The sequence below is a fragment of the Schistocerca piceifrons genome, chromosome 3 (genome assembly GCF_021461385.2).
Source record: "Schistocerca piceifrons isolate TAMUIC-IGC-003096 chromosome 3, iqSchPice1.1, whole genome shotgun sequence".
Taxonomy (NCBI): Eukaryota; Metazoa; Arthropoda; class Insecta; order Orthoptera; family Acrididae; genus Schistocerca; species Schistocerca piceifrons.
This window is the reverse complement of record NC_060140.1, coordinates 889,777,571-889,799,117: the sequence shown is the minus strand read 5'-3', so window position 1 is coordinate 889,799,117 and position 21,547 is coordinate 889,777,571. Positions and strand designations below refer to the sequence as shown.

Below are 21,547 nucleotides of genomic sequence, written 5' to 3'. Positions count from 1 at the left end.
CGTACCCCCTCCTCCCCACCTTGCTCTCTGTCCTCTCCGGGCCACTTTCCCACTGGCCTTTGTACCACCACTACTTTTGGAATAACATCAACTGTCATCCTCACAACATATCCAGCGAATTGCAGTCGTTTCAGCTTTGCTTTTAGTATAACATTGTGCTGATTCATTATAATATATATTTTTTTAGTCTTCTCCACCCTTTTTCTTCCTGAACTGACCAAAAACTCTTATGATTTTCTCTTTCGCTCTTGGTGACATTCAATGATTCTATGTTACATAACAGCACTTGGGCAGTTATCGTATTATATTCCTTCATTTTAACTTTCGTAGAGATTACCCTTGATTTGATTATTGGTTTTAGGTTGTTATATGATCTGGAAGCATTAACGATTCGTTGGTTTACTTCAATCTGGACATTATTTCTCTGATTAAAGTGTGATCCCCATGTATTTGAAGTTATGTACCATCTTCAACTTCCTCTCTTCCACCTGTAAATACCCATGCTCGTTGTGGTACATCATTTTACTTAGTTCTATAACTTCTTGATTGATTCTCACGCTACCTTCCCTGCACTAATGCCCTCGTCCTCCAATGTATTTATCATTTTTTTCTCTTGACTAGGACGAAGCTGCCATATCATCTGCAAACGCTAACATTTGCAGATTTCCATTCAAGTTGATGCCCTTTCCTACTCTTTTCATTTCGTGTAAAACTTTCTTAAGGACGAAGTAAAATAATTCCGGCGACAACGCGTCATCTTTTCCTTTTATGTAGAATGCCAATAAGTGCATGTGCTTCTATGCTTTACATGCACATTACATTCCGAATAAATGTTTTCAGTGATTGAGTGAGAGTGTGTGTGTGTGTGTGTGTGTGTGTGTGTGTGTGTGTAACATTGTGAAACAAAAGTTCAGCTCAATGTTCAGACGTGTAGCGTGTAATAGCCCTTCACTTATAATAATACTAGATTGTATGCTGTTATCACATCGCCTCCCTGTTCCTCAGGCACAAACGCGACGATGCTGCTACGCTCGCCAAGTCTTCAGTTCGATTTGCCGGATAATGCAATGTCTAACCTCGAGATTTGCACATAATTTGGCGCCTCTTGCTAGCTAAACACAGATATTCGGGTCTTTTTTTCCCAACTGGAGATACCACGTCCTTCACAAAGACAGGATTCAGGGAAAGTAAAAGTGCCAGATGACCGTTTGGGTCTTTCTTATGCCTATTTGACATTGTCACAGTTTCAGTGCCTCAGCCAGCAGACAAAAATCGGCAGTATATTTGACTAAGGGATTCATGAATCACAAGTGTCAGTATACAGTTTTTTTTTTTTGGGGGGGGGGGGGGGGAGAGGCGGCAACAATGTGTAGAGAGATTCAGTGGAACGAGCAAAAAGGCTCAGTTGTCGGTACAGCAAATGACATGCTATGATCCATTAGTAGGTTGCTGGGAACTGTAGTTTGTTTACAAAGGAGATTGCATACAAAACTCTTGTAAGGCCCACACTGCTCAAATGCATGACGGACATATCAGTTTAGACTAGGAGGAGACATCGAGGCTTATGGGAAGAAGGGCGGTGCGAATGGTCACAGGTTGTTTGACTGGCGGGACAATGTGACAGAAATGTTCAAACAGTTCAGCAGGCACACACTTGAAGAAAGACGCCGTACATTCCACAAAAACCTTTTTAGGAATCGTAAAGAACCGTCTTTTAAGGCACTGTCTGATCAGAAGTATCCGAACACGTGTTAGTGGACGTTAATTGGGGTGTGTCCACCCTCCGCCTTTATGTTGCCTTTGTAGCGACACTTTCAATGAGGTGTCGAAATGTCTTCCGAGGAATGGCAGACGGTTCTTGCTCAGGAGAAAAACCAGAGAAGATGGTGATGGTGGCCACTGGGGTCCGGAGTGAAATTGTCGTTCTAACCCAGTGGTTCCCAACCTTTCGTGGACCATACCCCTGAGTGCAATCAGACAGTTAGTACTTCCTCCCCCTGCTCCCCCACATTATCACCAATTTTAGCACTTAACTAAACTGTAGAATGAAAGACTCTAGAATGAATGAAGGAATCCGTGGTGCATCGCAGGTGCTACCACTTCTTCTCAGATGAGAGAGCTAACTACCCACAGCGAGGTCAGACACTTGTTACAAAACATACTTCCCCCGTATTATTCCTCTCCATTGCGGCACCTACTTGATCTGCATATTGCAACCCCATTTAAAATCAAGCAGGTTAAAATGTGTGCACTGTAATTACCGTTAGTAAATCACTTCACTGCTGCACTAATTACTGATAACTTACATAATCAGACATTTTGCCGTTGGTGATAGACCGTGCAAATTGTTACATCAAAATAGGAAGCAGTACTGAAAGAATTCTATCAAAGTATGATTCATTGCATCTGCCTTTCCCATGGCCTGCACTATCTAGCAGAGGAAGTCAGAAATAGTTTTCCTGAAGTTGACAGTATCATTTCTTGGGCTAAGGAAGTCAGTCATTTAAGGAAATACACTGAAATCCCAAAGAAACTGGTATTATAGGCGTACGTATTCAAATACAGAGATATGTAAACAGACAGACAATACGGCGCTGCGGAGTTCTTCGATCGGATACTGCTGCTACAATGGCAGGTTATCAAGATTTAAGTGAGTCTGAACATGCTATTATAATCGGCGCACGAGCGATGTGGCAAGGCATCTCCGACGTAGCGATGAAGTGGGAATTTTCCTGTACAACCATTTCACCAGTGTACCGTGAATATTAGGAATCCGGTAGAACATCAAATCTTAGACATCGCTGCGGGCGGAAAAAGATTCTACAGGAACGGGACAAACGACGACTGAAGAGAATCGTTCAATGTGACAGAAGTGCAACCCTTCCGCAAATTGCTGCATTCAACGAAACAGCATCGATATGGGCTTTCGGAGCCGAAGGCCCACTCGTGTACTCTTTATGGCTGCACGGCACAAAGCCTTACGCCTCGCCTGGGACCGTTAACACCGACATCGGACTTTTGATGACTGGAAAGACGTCCCTTTTCGGACGAGTCTCGTTTCAAGTTGTATCGAGCGGATGGACCTATACGGATACGGAGACAACCTCATGAATCCATGGACCTTGCATGTCAGCAGGGGACTGTTCAAGATGGTGGAGGCTCTGTAATGATGTGGCTCGTGTGCAATTGGAGTGACACGCCAGGATACGACTCTGACAGGTGTCACGTACGAAAGCATCCTGTCTGATCACCTGCGTCCATTCATGTCTATTGTGCATTCCGACGGACTTGGGCAATTCCAGCAGGACAATGAGACACACCACACGTCCAGAACTGCTACAGAGTGGCTGCAGGAACACACTTCTGAGTTTAAACAATTCCACGTGCCACCAAACTCCCCAGACATGAACATTACCGAGGACATCTGGGATGCCTTGCAACGTGCTGTTCAGAAGGAATCTCCACCCCCTCATACTCTTACGGATTCATGGACAGCCCTGCAGGATTCATGGTGTCAGTTCCCTCCAGCATTAATGCAGACATTAGTCGAGTCTATGCCACGTCGTGTTGCGGCACTTCTGGGTGATCGTGGGGCCCCTAGACGATATTAGGCAGGTTTACCAGTTTCTTCGGCTCTTCAGTGTATATCTCAGTGCTAAAGCACGGACTGCAAGAGCAGAACGAATATCATGTGATACATGAAATAGGAAAACTTTTGGACATTCGTTAAAATTGCCGCATTTTCTTCAGCAGGTGAGTGAATTGTATAATAATTGAGTAGTGATGATGGAATGTGCAGAAAGAGCATCCAGGGAGCATTCTGGTGATCAGGATCAAATTGTAGGCAAACACCAATAGCGTCATTTTCATTGCGTCTAGTGACTGAAATATTACAGCCTTGGTTTGAACCATTTACCGCCTTGTTGAGTCTTCCTGCTTTACCGTTTCATAGCTGTAACTGCCATGAAAAGCCTTCCGCTGTGGCCGTGCGGTTCTCGGCGCTTCAGTGTGGAACCGCGCGACCGCTACGGTCGCAGGTTCGAATCCTGCCTCGGGCATGGATGTGTGTGACGTCCTTAGGTTGGTTACGTTTAAGTAGTTCTAAGTTCTAGGGGACTGGTGACCTCATATGTTAAGTCCCATAGTGCTCAGAGCCATTTGAACCGTTTTGCCATGAAAACTATTGTAGAAACTGTAGTTAAGTTATTTCTCACCGTGTAAGCAATTGTTCTTTGTCTGCAAGTGCAACTATATATTCTCACTCGATTCAATGTATTACTTTGGGCGTTTGGAAAGTCCGTGCAAAGTCCGAGACATGGCACCACCGGCGCGTATCGAGGTCATGTTTAGTTAGTAGCATCTTTGGTAAGAATGCACACCAAGTTTCAGCCATAGTGGTCTATTTCTTTGTATTTGGCATTCGTGTGAATCAAGGAAGTCGAGTAATTGTCAAAAAATGGACGAAAAAGAATTTCGTATGGTGATTAAACATTACTTTATAAAAGGCAAAACGCCTAAGGAGACTAAAGAGAAGCTTGATAAACATTACAGTGACACTGCACATTCTATTAGAACGGTTTATAAGTGGTTTCAAAAATTTTCGGAGTGGCCATATGGGCACAAGTGATGCTGAACGTTCTGGACGCCCTTTGTAGATTACGACTCCAGAAATCATTGATAAAATCCATGATTTGGTGATGGATGACAGAAGAGTTAAGGTGCGTGAGATCGCTAGTGCTGTGGGCATTCGAATGAACGGGTACATAATATTTTGCATAAACATTTGGACATGAGAAAGCTATCCGCAAGATGGGTTCTGCGATTGCTCACGCTTGACCAAAAACGGAATCGTGTGAAGTGTTGCAAGGATGGTTTGCAGCTATTCAGGAAGAATCCGCAGGACTTCAAGCGTCGTTTCGTCACTGTGGATGAAACATGGATACATTACTATACTCCTGAGACCAAAGAACAATCTATACAATGGGTTACCAAGGGAGAATCTGCACCAAAAGAGGCGAAGACCATTCCTTCGGCCGGAAATGTTATGGCGACTGTATTTTGGGATTCGCAAGGGATAATCCTAATCGACTATCTGGAAAAGGGTAAAACTATTACAGGTGCACATTATTAATCGTTATTGGACCATCTGAAAACCGAGTTGCAAGAAAAACGCCGGCGATTGGACTGCAAAAGTCATTTTCCATCACGACAATGCACCAGCACACACCTCAACAGTTGTGGTCGCAAAATTAATGGAAATAGGATTCCAAATCGTGTCACATCCCCCCTAATCTCCAGACTTGGCTCCCTCGGACTACTATCTGTTCTCCAATTTGAAGAAATGGCTGGCAGGGCAAAGATCTTATTCAAATGAGGAGGTGACTGCAGCAACTAATAGCTATTTTGCAGACTTAGACAATTCTTATTATTTGGACGGGATCAACAAATTAGAACAGCGTTGAACGAAGTGTATAAGTCTAAAAGGAGACTATGTCGAAAAATAAAAAAGCCTTACCCCAAACACGTAAGTAGTTTTTATTTTTGCACGGACTTTTCAAACGCTCCTCGTATGTTAAATTTGTTCCTGGTCCCACGGTAGTATATAACACCACTTCACACGCTCTGTTTCTGTGGAGATACTGGTTGACTGCTCCGTTATTTCAGTGGCTGTCGCGCAGCCTCTGCACGCCGTCCTTGAGAAGCTGTTTTGTCGTCGAGAAACGTTCTCGCAAATAATTTACTCGACAGCTCTAATAAAATGTGAAAGCTGACGGGCACTTTAAGGCGTTCACTCCTTCAAGACTTTATAACGTGTCATTGTGTTATGAGACTACTTGACACTTGTCAGCGTTGAGATGCTTTACCGTTTAATTTCTCCACTTTGCACATTCTGGTTTCTTCGAAATACTACTATCACGATGAAAAAGAGAAGAGTGATAAAATGTGTAATGTCTTGCGCCTTTGAAAGATTACGTTATGAGGTCTTAGACAATAGGGTCAAACTCCATAATGACCATGATGTATGGGCACTTACACTTAACGATATGGTGGTAATGGTTTGATGCATAAACAGTTTAAACAGCTCGTCACATTAACAGAAACTAATACGCAGTAACTTTATCTTCCTTAATTGGCAGCGAAGTTGTTTGTCAGTGGGGGAATGGAAATACAGCTAGGAATCTTAATGTTACTCATGAGATGCCTGCTATAAACAAGCGACGCCCAGGTCAACAAAGACTGAAAATTTTCACTGCAGATGCGGCAGTGAAACAACATTTCGCGACACGGACGGACCGCGTAGCTTGGCAGTATCAAAATACAATGCGTACGCACATTCGTATACCAACGCACATCAGCTACATAGTTGCGTAAGGAAAATTCACAATTGACCCTCTGTAGGTATAAAAATTCGCTTCATTTTGCAGCAGGTATGTTGTGAAAACTTCTACAGTCTACAAATTTCGACAGTCAAGTTTGACGAGAAGGAAATCCGTCCACGTGCTCAGGTCGCAGCAGTAAATATTATTAGTAACGTGACTGCCTGCGTTGTAAACATCGAGAGCTGAATTAAAGTGGGGACCCCACCAAAGTAGTCAGACGTGTAACATGTATATGGCAGAGAGATCACAACTCTAAGTACTACCACGTGGGGCACGTTTGCCTGCACTAAGTATCTAGACTAAGTGCCTGAACAATAGCACATGTAACAGAGCTTTATCGATAGCCTCTCAGCAAAACTAGCGTCATCGTTATACTATCGAAATTAAACATACTCTCACGGTTTGGAAATCAGCCAGTTCATAGATACAAAAGGAAGGCAAGGTTGTGTGGAATACAGTGAATTTGTTAGTTCATATGAAATTTCATCGTCGATCGATGGTGACCCTAGAAAGCTGAAGGAGCATGTTCGCGACAACAGCGTAATGAGCACGCGAGTTATCATCCACCCAAATGAAAATGTCACCAAAATGTTGGCGCTATGGACCTACTATTGCCCTCAACAAGCAGGAGAGTTCTACGGTGGCCTCATGTAATGCTACCCCAGGACATCACTTCAGCACCACTCTAGTGCATACGAGGGGGGCAGTGTTTAAGGCCCTAGATATTATCGGGTTGTCCCCAAACACATTATCTGCGATTATCAGGATACAGAGAGATCCATAAACAACATCCTACGTCAATCCTGGAGCGCCCATTTTGCGCGATTTCGTATTCATCTGCATACACGTATTTTATTCACTGGCTGACGGAACAGAATTGTATCGAAGGATTTATGATAATCAAGAAACATGGCATCAATGTGAGCTCCGCCATCTACTACCTCTTGAATTTCATGAAAGAAAAAAGTAAGCCGAATTTCACGCGATCAGTGCTTGCCGAAACCATGTTGATTTTTACATACAATTTGTTCGGTCTCTAGACAAGGCCCAGTACGTGAGGAAAACGTATGCTCAATATTCTACAAGAGAACAACTTCAGTCCTGCGCGTTGGTATTGCGACCCTTCTTATACCTTGGAACCACTAGTTTAATTTCAGCCACGTGGTACGCTCCCTTTTCCAAGCTGACAACGGAAACCTGATAAAAGTTGCTCCGTATCCAATCAGGTAATGTGACCTTTCCTCTATCGAGTTATTTGAACTGAACGAAATCGAGCGTGTTCTTTTCAAAGGAATCAACCAAACATTTGCATAGAGCGACTGGTTCAAATTTCGGATAACCACATCTGGGTGGCTTGACAGGGGATATCTCATCCGCAACGCCGTCCTCCAAAAAGTGGATCTAGCGTCTCGACTACTGAGCCATCTCGTTCGGTGGCTGTGCCGAATAAAAGAAAGCACACCTACTATGGACGATCACTAGTTTGTCGACTAGAGAGCTCAGCACTGTCAGCGCACAGGAGGATTACCTAAACAGGAGAGGAAACTACGGAAGGGTGAACGACTTACTGATCATTCTCACGTGATACATTCATATGTGAATAAGCTAAGGACGCCCTGAATTTCTTCATAACGTTGTGTCAAAGCTGTATGTCTTTATATCGGTCCAATTATTAAAATCGCGCAGCATTCGTGAATTACACTCAAAATTCTAGATAGTGACAATCTGAAGTGTGCATTAAGATACTGGAAACACGCGTTCGAATAAATATTACGAATATACCAAATTAGATATGTATTCAACGACTGAAGATGACCCAGAACCATACAGCCTATGCGAAAAGGTAATCCAATGGCATTTCTTTCATTGTCCGGAGCAGTCGTAAATAAAATGGGGCCCATCTAAGCGGTTTAAGACGAGTGTTTTTTACGTCGCGGAAAATTAAAGAAACCATGCATTTAGTTGAGGACTGTCTTGCCTTGAGAGTACCTGATGTTTATAACCTGACATTTTTATGTACGAATGGGAGAAGAGTATTTGGGCTTATAGGTTTCAGAAACAAGGATGCTACGCTGGTCTGTAAGAGTGACTCTAAAATACAGAGTAAGAAACCATCACATCCGTGGTTTGTTTAAAGAGGCAAACATAGCAGAAAAGCTTCAAGAGAGCCGCCAACGCTGGCACGAGCAGGTCATACGACCTAATCCAAACCCCATGACGAGAACTTGACATACAACAACCGAAACGATGACCAGGAAGGCCACTGATACATGGATTAGAATCATAAAGAACGACCTGTAAACGACGGCGCTGTACCCTGCAACAACGCAAATACGCTCAGAATGGCGTAACAAGATTAGGACGGCCGACCCCAAAGGCATGGGAAAAGGCACGGAAGAATAAAAAAAATGTGGCAAAAATCCACACCGTGTCCGAGCGCTGTAACAAAGCATCATCTCAAGAGAAGTCGGTGGCAGCACAACATAGGTTTACGAAAGGCTATAAGCTCTTTGAACAAAACGAAGTTCTTATCTGATGCTTCCTCTTACTGGGATTTGGTAATAAAACCAGTGGTAGAATTTGGTTAAAAATATATAAATTCAACAGAAAGCGTGCCTATAATCTTAGCGCAGTCCCCCCCCCCCCCCCTTACACACACACACACACACACACACACACACACACACACACACACACACACACCATTTGCTTATGATGAAACGTTCAGAAATATTTGCCTGTGTAAAAGTACACACAGTAATCAGTCTAATATTGTCCTTTCGTGAAAATACATTTTTTGGGGCGAAAGGGGAGGGCAGAAATGTAGATATTCTTAATTCATTCGACAGTATTTCGTAATAATAGTATTATCTTCTAAAGTCACCCTTCTGCGTAGTACTGGGGCCACCCGTTTGCTCTCTCGACAACTGATAAGTTTGTCGCAATTCATTTATTTTGTAACGTTACATGTACACATTTAATCTATGTAACAAAATCAAGAGATTTACGATTAATGCTCCAATCTGATACAGCAGGACATATTTCCTTGTCTGAGACGACCAAATGATTGAACAGAGAATTCATTTTTTCCTTCAGTAACACTACGTGCTATACATTGCATGAAACGAAAAATTCACCTGAATAGCAAAGGATTGAATTGGATTCAACTTCGTACACTATGAAAACACTTTACTTGCATAATATCCGTTAATATCATATTACTGTTACATAGTTTGAATTTGCAAGACACTTTATCTCTAAAGTTAGTATTAGGACGTTGCAGACAAATAGAAAATATATGTAATATATTAGGAGAACATCATCCGAGTCCCTCGTGTGTAGCCATCAGTGAAGGCACTCAAAACCAACTGGGCGCTATAATCGCTCGACGCTACGTTTCATCATTAATAATAAAGCGTGGTTAAGTGCTTTTTTTCAGTTCTAAGGTAGCCGAATCGATAGCTCAGTTGAAGGACTAAATGCGAAAGTTACATTCCTGGTTTGATCTTGGTCCAGCACAATTTGAAGGTCAAAACTGTCAAATAATAATAAAACGAAACAGCATAGTTTATTTCAGCTGTTCTCAAACTGAAACTAAGCTGAATAAGAATATAGTTAATAATAAATAAATTAGTGGAAGTATAGAAATAAAAAACAACTGACTACTCGTGTCGTGCGGAATTAACTTCCCAGACAAATGGTTGTTGGCCAAAATACTTACTGCAGTGATATCCAGTTATTCGAAACAAACTCTAGGATTATAACTGTATTCAGAGAGAAGAACAAAACTTCATGCAACATGCCCGAGCCGAGGTATCTTTTCCGTCTGAGGAGAATGTTTTATTATTATTCAAACGAGCAAGGTCAAAGGCTCAACCGCTGTCATTAATAGTTTACAGGTTGCAGCTACTCCTGCAAATGAAATATCAGATTTATGGAAGAAGCTACTTCTCTCTATTTATTCCGTACCATCCTTTGGGTATTACAGTAGATAAGCGGCAGCGTAATTTTTCTTGTATGCGGAATATAGGTGCAGACAGATGATGATCCATTCATCAGGTCGAAAGATTGGTTTGACGGAGGACTCCAGGTCCTTTGCTTGCCAGTTTACAAGGCAGTCAGTGATGCATGATGTAGCAGCTGAGCTGAAATGATGTTCATACATCATTCATCGCAGACTGCCTTGTAAACTCATTTGTAGGTCGGAGGTTCTTTCCTCTGATGATCTGTTCACAACTAGTTTCTAGCAACGAGTCATGTCGTAATGTATGCCCAATCTCTCTCTCTCTCTCTCTCTCTCTCTCTCTCTCTCTCTCTCTCTCCCCCCATTCAACATGTTCTTTATTAGACATTTTTGTTGAAGAACCCCTTATTTCCGTACGATACTAGTCTATCTCTTCTTCAAGTCTCCTGTAACACCACATTTAAATGCTTCTAAACGTTTCATTTGTCTTCCCCACTGTCCACGTCCCGTAACCATAAAAGTGATGTCCTTCAAACACAGCTTTTTTGATGAAATTTCTGTTTTCTCGAGGTTTACATTTTTGGATGTTAGTAGCTTTTTATTTTAATAGATAGCTCTTTTGACGTGTGCAATCATTGCTACCATGTGTTTCTTGCATTTTCCTCGGTTGTCTATTTTATTGCCGAGAAAGCGAAATTCGACCCTCTTTCAAGAGTCCCTTGCCCAAGTTTAACATTTAGCCATCCAACTTTTCTACCAACTACACCCACCATTACCTTAATATAAATATCATATAGTCCCAGTTTTTGTGTTTATGTACATATTACAGCCATTAGCTTACATCAACAAAGATTATGATAAGCACAGAAAGCTTGGGTGCCTTAAGCCGATGTTATAAGACACACCTAATGTGCACGAGTCAGGTGCAGACGGCCTGCCACCTAGCGGCAAACGAGTTACACTTGAGCTCTTGAGGACTATTTCGGCTACTGTGCGAGAGATTCTGCACATTTTTCAGCGAGTAATATTTTGTAAACAAATTAATAAAATAAATGATAACTCTCTTTTTTATTGCCATTGAGAAAAGCTCTATGTCTAATGCTAGCTTTCTATTGTAAAAATAGAATGGAACAAAGAGAACGTACGCGTGCTTATTGATGCATACATCAGGGAAAAGTGTCTGACCCACGTGATATGCTGTGCCGTAATAAGGTACGTCTACAAATATTTAATTCTGAGTTTATATGTTTTATGTAAAGGTGTATATAATTTTACATTTGAAATGTGCATGTATCACATTAATTGGTGAATTTACCGCACTTGTTTGATTTGATTGCATCTTTTGTATAATTTCAACAGGCTAGGAAGGATGTTGTCGAAAGAATAGCCGCTAGAGTCAAACGTTGTGCCAGCCCCGACCTGTGAGGACTGAAAAAGCCGTTGTGCGTTTTTTCGTCGAGCTACCGTGCTCGGCTGGAAAAGATAAAAGAGAGACTGATTAGAGTGGCACAGACATGGTAAAAATGCAGAGACCGGGCATATGGTGTGCGGCGGCGCGGTTCTTTCCGTCCCTTTATGAAGGACCTGCACCTACCTACCTGTGAACATTGTCTCAGCAGATCATCAGTAGGGAAGCCGAGTGAAACCTACTGTACTTCGACGTGAACCAGGCTGCAATTAAAATCACTAATCTACGTTTCGGGAGAAACACGAAATGAAAGGTTGGAAATATTGTCCTCAATATATTCTGAAACTTAGGTGAACAAGTACCACTGCCAAGCCCGTGCTAGTCGTTAACACAGTCACTCACAATCCCTTTCACTCACGTTAGCAAGTTTATGGTGTTGCATTTCCCGAAAACGTAATAGCTACAAAAATACTAATTGTTTTTGATTGAGAATGCTCGCCAAATATTAAGTCTGTCGGTACCAAATGCAGTCACAGTTTTTAGCCACCGACCTGTTCAATACGCCACGCGGAATATACGTCTTTTCTCGTCACAAAATTCACTTAAAAATTCCGAAATTTCTACACACACATCGGAATAATTACGCCGTCACTTTCCAACACTTTTGATGTATGAAGCACTACTGGATCCGGCAACTTATCATTTCCATCGGAACTACTACCACTACACATGTCCGATCTGTTTCATGGTTAGGCTTCGACTCTCCCTAGAATACTCAAAGTCATCTCTACCAGCAGGGAAAGGCGCGCGAAGAATACTGCTTTACCATTGGTCAGTTTACTCAACAGCCAAAAGCAAAACACTCTCCCGCGTCAGTCCGCGCTTTTCATCCATAACCAATCGCAAAATAGTAAACCTCACGACTGCACTTTTTACCGACGTAATTATCTAATATGCTGAAGTTTTGATTATGTATAAAGTTATTTACTGTTGTTATTTATACCTGAATTAACTTTCCCTTTACCATAAACTTACTTTACAAATCTATTCTACAAAAATCCACTTCGTTCATATCCATACTTCTTCGAAACGTTCCCACACTAAATCCTGCTACACAACTCGTTAAACAATTATCTTCATATTAACATTAATCCACACTCACGCATCATTCATACTGCTAAAACACATTTATAACATTTTACATACACAAAAAGAAATAACACATTATGAAAATACTAGAACACTTTATGAAAAACATTGTTACGTTAGTGCACTCTAGTGGGCACAATCGAAACTAAAATCACAGTCCCCCCATCAAATATTGTCCTCTATCGGCTGATACATAAACTACGTGCGCGTCCAGTCTCGCGTCACCATCTGTCACTATCCAGCTCTGAGACACATCTCTCACTTAACCGCCACTATCCAGCTCTGAGACACATCTCTCACTTAACCGCCTCCAAGGCAGGATAAGGCGCAACGCCTCAGGTGGCTCCCTCATTACTGTGTTACTTGTGCAAATCCTGTCACGTACAGTCGACAGAAGCTTGTCAAGACAATTCACATCCATTCTGTCGAAGTTCGTAAATATTTTTGGATTTTCAAGGCCTCAACTGCTTTGTTAAAAGGGAGTGTACGCCCATTCTTCCCACCCAGGATCAAACACAATTCCTACTCCTGGCGTTACGTCGTCGTCCTGTCCTTCTCCCAACAATTACGGCGGCCACTGTCGTGCAAAGATAATTGCGTCCCCCACGTACAAAACGCTGTGAAACGTAAACATTGACAGTCATTTGTCTGTACCAGCATGATATGAAAGGAAAACTTTAATCCATAATTCTGTATAATCATAACCTAATTTCATTCTAATTGCACAAGAGAACAATAACAGCTTGACAAATACGAACATAAAGCTCTCAGAAGTATCAATATGAGTAAGAAGGGGCTTTTACACTCAACGACGTAAGCAATCCTGCAGTTCCGAGTATGTAGCCCTGGGGCCATCACGAAACTAGCTCACAGTTTTAAATGGTCCAGATTAGGGGAAAAAGTGCTTTGATATCAATAAAACGGATAGATTTGCAGAGAACAGTGATGATTGATTCTGCGCCGCAAAGTATGGCAGCTATAAAAGTTCTGCTTAATCCCCTCTCGTGACAAATTCGCTGCTGGATTTACGCGATACCGTCACAATTGACGGCTCTCTAATTACTGGACAGGCGGAAGGATGGCTGCCTGACAAGAGGAGATTTAAGTGTCTTCGGTTGGTATGTGACTGTTGGGCTTTACACAGGTTTCCCTATCAGCGTCCGTTGCCGCTATCCACCTTGCTGACATAACGATTAGCGATGGTGGTAAACAACTCTCACCCCCGTTTATCTTCGTATCTGTGTTGCACTGAAAACATCTGCGCTACAGTGCAAATGCCTACGACATGCGCTTTCTCTTGTTTGAAAGCAATCTTCTTCCTTCGCTCACTTTTTCGACAACACTGGGCGCACTTTAAACTGAGGTGACAAAAGTAATAGGGCAGCGATATACACATATACAGATGGCGGTAGTATAGCGTAGCCAAGGTATAAAAGGGCAGTGCAATGGCAGAGTCGTCATTTGCAATCAGGTGATTCATGTGAAAAGGTTTCCGACGTGATTATAACTGCATGACGGGAACTGACAGACTTCGAACGTGGAATGATAGCTGGAACTAGACGCATGGGACATTCCACTTCGGAAATCATTAGAGAATTCAATATTCCGAGATGCACAGTGTCACAAGTGTGGCGAGAATACCAAATTTCAGGCAATATCTCTCACCACGAACAACGCAATGGTCGACGAATCCACTTAACAACCGAGAGCAATGGTGCTTGTGTAGAGTTGTTAGTGCTAACACTGGACCAAATAAATGGTTCAAATGGCTCTGAGCACTATGGGACTTAACATCTGAGGTCATCAGTCCCCTAGAACTTAGAACTACTTAAACCTAACTAACCTAAGGACATCACACACATCTATGCCCGAGGCAGCATTCGAGCCTGCGACCGTAGCGGTCGCGCGGTTCCAGACTGTAGCGCCTAGAACCGCTCGGCCGGCTGGACGAAATATCCGCACGAATCAATGTGGGACTATGACAAACGTATCCGTTCGGACAGTGTGAAGAAATTTGCACTAACGGGCTATGGCAGAAGACGGCCGACGCGAGTGTCTTTGTACCAGAACGACACAGCCTTCAGTGCCTCTCCTGGGCTCATGCCAATCGGTTGAACACTAGACAGCAGGAAAACCGTGGCCTGGTCAGATGAGTTTCCATTTCAGTTGGTAAGAGCAGATGGCTCAGACCCAAAATGGGTGCAAGCTGTCGATAAGGCACTGTGCGAGCAGGTGGTGACTCCATAATTGTGTGGGTCGTGTTTTCACGGAAGGGCCTGAGCCTTCCGGTCCAACTGAACCGATCATTGAAGGGAAATGGAGATGTTCGGCTACTTGGAGACCAATTTCAGCCATTCACAGACTTCGCTTTCCGAAACAACGATGGAATTTTTACGGATCACAATGCACCGTGTTACTGGGCCACAGCTGTTTGCGACTGGTTTGAAGAACACTCTGGACAATTCGAGCAGGTGATTTGGTCGCCTGTGTCGCCCGACATGAATCCCATCGAACATTTTTGGAGACATAATCGAGAGGTCAGATTGTACACACAATCTTGCACTGGCAACACTTTCGCCATTATGGACAGCTATAGAGGTAGCATGCAATGACTCGCTGAGCCCATGCCACGGCGACTTGCTGCACTACGCCGGGCAAACGGGGCCCGAGATGATATCAGGAGGAGTCCCGTGACTTTTGTCACTTCAATGTACTCTTCACCTTGTGTCTTGCATCCAGTTCTGCTCGCTTCTGCTTCGGGTTTATTTTTCCAGCAGTCTTACTTAAACGTTAACAATGGTATGGATAGGTTTACTGATGGAGAGTTCACCGGCACGAACGTCTGTGTGGGTCCACTGAATGTAATGGAAGGGTGGCACGACGACGATATGCTGATCTGTCCCCGCAGCAGCAGCAGCAGCAGCAGCAGCAGCAAACACGTCACAGTGCTTTGGCATCTGAGTTTATTGCATTACTCTGTTTTGAGTTGAACGTTTTTGTGATTGTACATTACAGGTTTCTTCACCTTCGTGAAGCCATTTTCATTTTCACAGAAATAAAGCTGACTGGGGTAACAAACCCAAAAATCAATTATTGGTCCGTAACGAGTCACTGGACCTGGAAGAGCAGTTGAACGGAATGGACAGTGTCTTGAAAGGAGGATATAAGATGAACATCAACAAAAGCAAAACAAGGATAATGGAATGTAGTCGAATTAAGTCGGGTGATGCTGAGGGAATTAGATTAGGAAATGACACACTTAAAGTAGTAAAGGAGTTTTGCTATTTGGGGAGCAAAATAACTGATGATGGTCGAAGTAGAGAGGATATAAAATGTAGGCTGGCAATGGCAAGGAAAGCGTTTCTGAAGAAGAGAAATTTGTTAATATCGAGTAGATTTAAGTGTCAGGAAGTCGTTTCTGAAAGTATTTGTATGGAGAGTAGCCATGTATGGAAGTGAAACATGGACGATAAATAGTTTGGACAAGAAGAGAATAGAAGCTTTTGAAATGTGGTGCTACAGAAGAATGCTGAAGATTAGATCGGTAGATCACGTAACTAATGAGGAGGTAAGGAATAGAATTGGAGAGAAGAGAAATTTGTGGTACAATTTGACTGGAAGAAGGGATCGTTGGTAGGACATGTTCTGAGGCATCATGGGATCACCAATTTAGTACTGGAGGGCAGCGTGGAGTGTAAAAATCGTAGAGGAAGACCAAGAGATGAATACACTAAGCAGATTCAGAAGCATGCAGGTTGCAGTAAGTACTGGGAGATGAAGCTTGTACAGGATAGAGTAGCATCAAACCAGTCTCTGGACTGAAGACAACAACAACAACAACAACAACAACAACAAACGAGTCACTGGACCCACGTGTTCCCTACATCAAAACACCAAAAAATTTCCCTGAACGACCGCTAAAATTTTATGGATGACCCTGTATAACAGAGGAGCTGCTTCACTGAAGGAATAGTGTGCATCCACAATGTCAAATGCGTTTACGGGCAAATTAACAGCGACAGGCTCCATAAGTATTAAATTTTTATCAGCTACAGTGTATTTCGTGTAATGGTTGCACTTAAGTAACACGATAAGTGTTTTCTGTCAATACGATCATTTTGAGTTCTATGTCATAAAGTGATCTGTTCTCTTGTGAGGGATCACTTTGTAATAATCACAGATCTAGGTGACTATCATCTTTTACATGAAACGGCGACGACAAACTGTTGTGAAACACCGAACGCTACAGACCTCTCTCGACATGTGACCCCCGATTATATAATACATGCTTCCATTATCACTGCTGTATTTCTCGTACTTTTTGTGCAGCAACGAAACTCCAAATATAATCGATGAATTACTGATATTAATTATATGTAACTGAAGGTGATGTGAAAGTATGCAGCAAATACGTTTGACTCAATCAGGATTTAGGATTTTCATTCCGGTTTCAAGCATCTAGTGGCACTGGTCAGAAGAAACCTGTCAGCTGGACGATTCGCTATCGTCATGTTACCAACTAAAACTTGGAGATTGCAATATTCAGTAATTACATTCAGTCCCTAACTTTACCAGAAAGCAGCAAAAACTGCCCACGTTTAACTAAAGCACCGCCTTTAATAATAACAGTGCATATCGTTATTCATTTGCTAATTTTTTCCTGTTTTGATTCTGTGTTTTAATTTCTGTTTCGTTACAAATTACGTAATCCTAGCAATTACTTAACTAGGCGTGAAAAGTAAGTATAAAAAGACGTAATATATATTTCGAAAACAAGATACATTAGCGTGAAGTCTTCTAAATATCCACAGCAAGTGCTGAAGAGTGCTAAATAAAATAAAGGTTATATCCGCAAAGCAATCAATGTCTTCAATTGATTTAGAACATGAAATGTTGCTTTTTCTGTTTGTGGTTATTTTTATGAGCACACGTGTTTGTTTGCGGACCGCCTGGCAAAATAAAGGCTCTTTCTGTCAAAATTAGCGTTTTAGCTTGTCGACTGTCGCGACATACAAAAATGTTAGAGCCTCTTCAGTTCTAATGCGATACCACGTAAAAAAAAACGTGCATAATTGAAAGATTGTTGGTTTCAAAATAAAAACATCCCAAAGTTCTATTGGAAAGTCTGTTCCCATTTGACATCGTGAAATTCCAATCCCCTTATGAGGCAGCGCGCCCAGAGGAACACGAAATCTGGCTGGGCTGCCGTGGGCGTTGCGTAAAAGCTGTTTGTCTCTCGAAACTTCCTTCTGGCGACAAACATTCTAGTGGGAGAAAGGGACGGGTTCCAACTGCAATATTCATTGCCTTCTTGCAGCTGAAAAATTACCACTCCGGTTTCAAACGTCTAGTGACTGGTCATCCGAAGAAAGCTTTAGTTGGACGATTCGCTGTCATGTTACCAATTAAAACTTGGAGACTGTATTTAACACACACCATTCTCTACGCCTCTGCCGGTTTCTGCAAATAACGTCCAAAACACCACTAATGTATGAGATCATGACGTTCGCACGTAATGCTCATCTCGGGTAAAGTTCACTGCTGAAATCGAAGGGTGTACATTACAAATAAAATCAAAGAGAGAGTTAAAATATTATACATCAAATGGTTTTAATAAAGCGATAAATGCTATAATTCAAGTATTCAATTAGAATATTATGTACGTTTGTTCATGTTTGCCAGCAGCAGCAGTGAACACATTGTTTAACATTAAAGTATGCTGCAGTCAAAACACGTGCAAATATTTGTGTGTCTACTTTCAACAGCCCTTTGAACTACTCTTGGTCTACGGCTGCCTCTTATGTCGACAGTCAATATATATACAAAGGTCCAACAGAAAAAAACTATTCTGCTCCGAATAAATTATTAGAAGGTCAGACCTACATCAAGAAATTTTATCTTCGAAAGTAAGTTTCAGTCAGATAGATGTTGACAGCGATGAGTAATCGCATCTTCTGTTTGGTTACAAATGTTATTTGAGAGAGTAAAATTTCTCGTAGCAGACTTGACTTTACAATAAGCCATGCGACACAGAACGATCATCTTCAAAGTCTTGACTGATGACTCATAGGGATACTAAGATGATTGATTATTTGTTTGAAAATGCTGGTAGCAAAATAAAGTAATTCATCTTAGTAGCTTCCGTTGTTTCCAACATGAGTTCAATCAGTTAAAATCTATTACTTTTTACATTTAACAACGTCCATTCTTCCTCAGCGTAACCAATACCTCATACCTGTTCTCAGAGATTTTCCTGCACATTTGTGTAAAACTCGACGATGAGATGGAAACGAAACAGGAGTACAAACTGGACTAAGTGATGAAGCAAATCTGCCGCGTTCTTTTCAATATGAAATTACAAGTTAACTCATGGCTGCAATGACGTATCTCCATCTCATATGCACTGTAGATCTATGCGTAGCTGCCATTGAGTGAGTCTGTGATTTGTTGTAACACTAAGTGAATTGGTGGTGGTGTGACTAACTTGTGTGTGGGAATTTCCAGTGCTTTAAAGATTTCATAAGGTGGAGCGTGGAGTAGTTGCCACAAATTAATAACTGAACTCCGACACACGGTTTTCCTCGTCGAAGAAAGGGGCAATAAATATCCATTAGTGTCTGTCCCGTTGAACTTTTGAAAGCAGATACTTCTTTTCAAAACACCATTGTCGATTTTTGCCGTTTCCTTAACTATAAACTGTTGCGCCGCTGTTAATTTACTTGGCACTATTGAGTAAAAGAGAGATACTGCCCACAGGTAACGCCAGAGGCCGTGGAAGCAGGTCATTTCGGGTAGGCCGGGGCTACCTGTCGTCCTCCATGGGCCGAGACGGTTACAACATGCTACGACCAAGCGTGACTGCATTGATGCAGCAGAAAAGCAGAGACGCTGTGACATGTGTGACCTGATTGCTAAAGGTCTGAGCCTTGGGTCTGTTTTGGATCACGGGATATGAACCGATGCTCTCGTAAAACAAGGACGGTCTTTTAATGCTAACTACCTCGGAAACGGCGCAACATGTCTAATTTCTTGCTTGAAAATTATTTCTCCGAACAATTTACCCTGCAACACTCTTACAAGGTGTTCAGACTGTTTCTGACTACCCTGTATAATTGCCATGTCGTAGGATACGTATCAAAACTTTGTAGAATTGCCGTGAGCTGGATCAGGTGACGATCTCCTGAAGGAAGGAGGCGTGTGATTTACTCGGCACGTCTGGGTGAAATTGCACCACCAACGGCTATTGCAAGAGGCGGTGGAAGCTAGTCAGTTCGGTCTGCCCAGCCGAAGTAACATAGGAGGCTACCTGGTGATACGGCTAGTTCTGTCTTCGAGGCGGTTACCACACGCTACGGGCAGAGGCGTAGAAGAGTCGACAGCAAAAAGGCAGAGCCACTGTGGATGGGTGACCTTTACAGTGACAAGTGTAACAGGCGCCGACAGCAACCCGCATATCACGGCGACGCTACAGTCCGCGCGAGGCGGAAATTCAAGCCAGCCAGCTTACTGGCAGATCAACATAGGGCGACACCAGTAACCGGGCCAGCGGCAGAACCATCGCGCACAGACCGAACTATTTCCTACTTCCGCCGAAACTAAGTTAGAGCCAATCAAACAGCAGAATTACACCGCGAAACGACTATTTAGGCCTGCGCCGCGACGACCGACGTGCAGGGCAATCAACACGACATGGTATCCAGGAAGGAGTACCCCAAGGAAGCATCCTAGGGCCCTTACTGTTTAACCTCCACATTAACGACCTCCCAGCTACACGCAACACGACGGTGGCAATCTACGCAGATAACACTGCAATCCTTGCGCAAGATTGGAAGCCGTCTAACATTAACTCACGACTACAGACTGCACTCAGTGCGGCAGAGCCTTGGCTGGTGAAATTGCGTGTTAGAGTAAACGTAGACAAGTGCGAAGCCGTCCTGTTCACTAGAAGACCGAAACTACTGCGCAAACATCAGCACTGCAACTCAACAACACTACATGCACGCCCAATATGTTTCCGCGAGAAGGTCAAATACCTCGGTGTCTGGCTGGACCGGAAACTACTCTAGAGGGGGTGGGGGAACCACATTCAACACGCGACCAACAAAGCAAACGCGAGGCTCAAACAACTCTACCCTATGCTTGACAGGTGTAGCACACTGAATAGGAGGGTGTCTAGGTCCATGTACATGACACTTATTCGACTCCTGATGACGTACGCAGCCCCTGTCTGGGGGTACGCAGCCCCTGTCTGGGGATACGCTGCGCCCACACGCCTGCGCAGTCTGCAGCTCATACAGAACAAGGTACTAAGGATCATAAGCAACGCTACGCGCTACACACGCACCGCGGACCTTCACCGGGAATATCGGCTAGATACCATCTTGCAGGTATTCCAAAAACTCTCTACAAGACTGTACAATAACACGAGACACTCGCGCAACCCGTTTATCCTTTCTCTGTGTAACTACGACGACAACCATAGATGGAAACATAATAGGACAAAGACACTATTGGCAAGAAACTAAACATCTATGGTCCGTAGCACGTTAACACGACAGTACTGGCGAGCCCCAGTAACACAGCTACTACTGGTAACCCCAGATGCTCGACCCGTCGAAAAACAGGCAATCACAGGGAAACCGTACT

General features: G+C 42.9%; 1 protein-coding gene across 1 annotated transcript in view; it reads right to left on the bottom strand.

Moving 5' to 3' along the window:
- The window catches only part of LOC124789287 (fumarylacetoacetate hydrolase domain-containing protein 2), a 141,947-nt gene that overhangs the window by 42,013 nt on the left and 78,387 nt on the right, over positions 1 to 21,547 (bottom strand). The gene's annotated exons all lie outside the window — the stretch shown is intronic.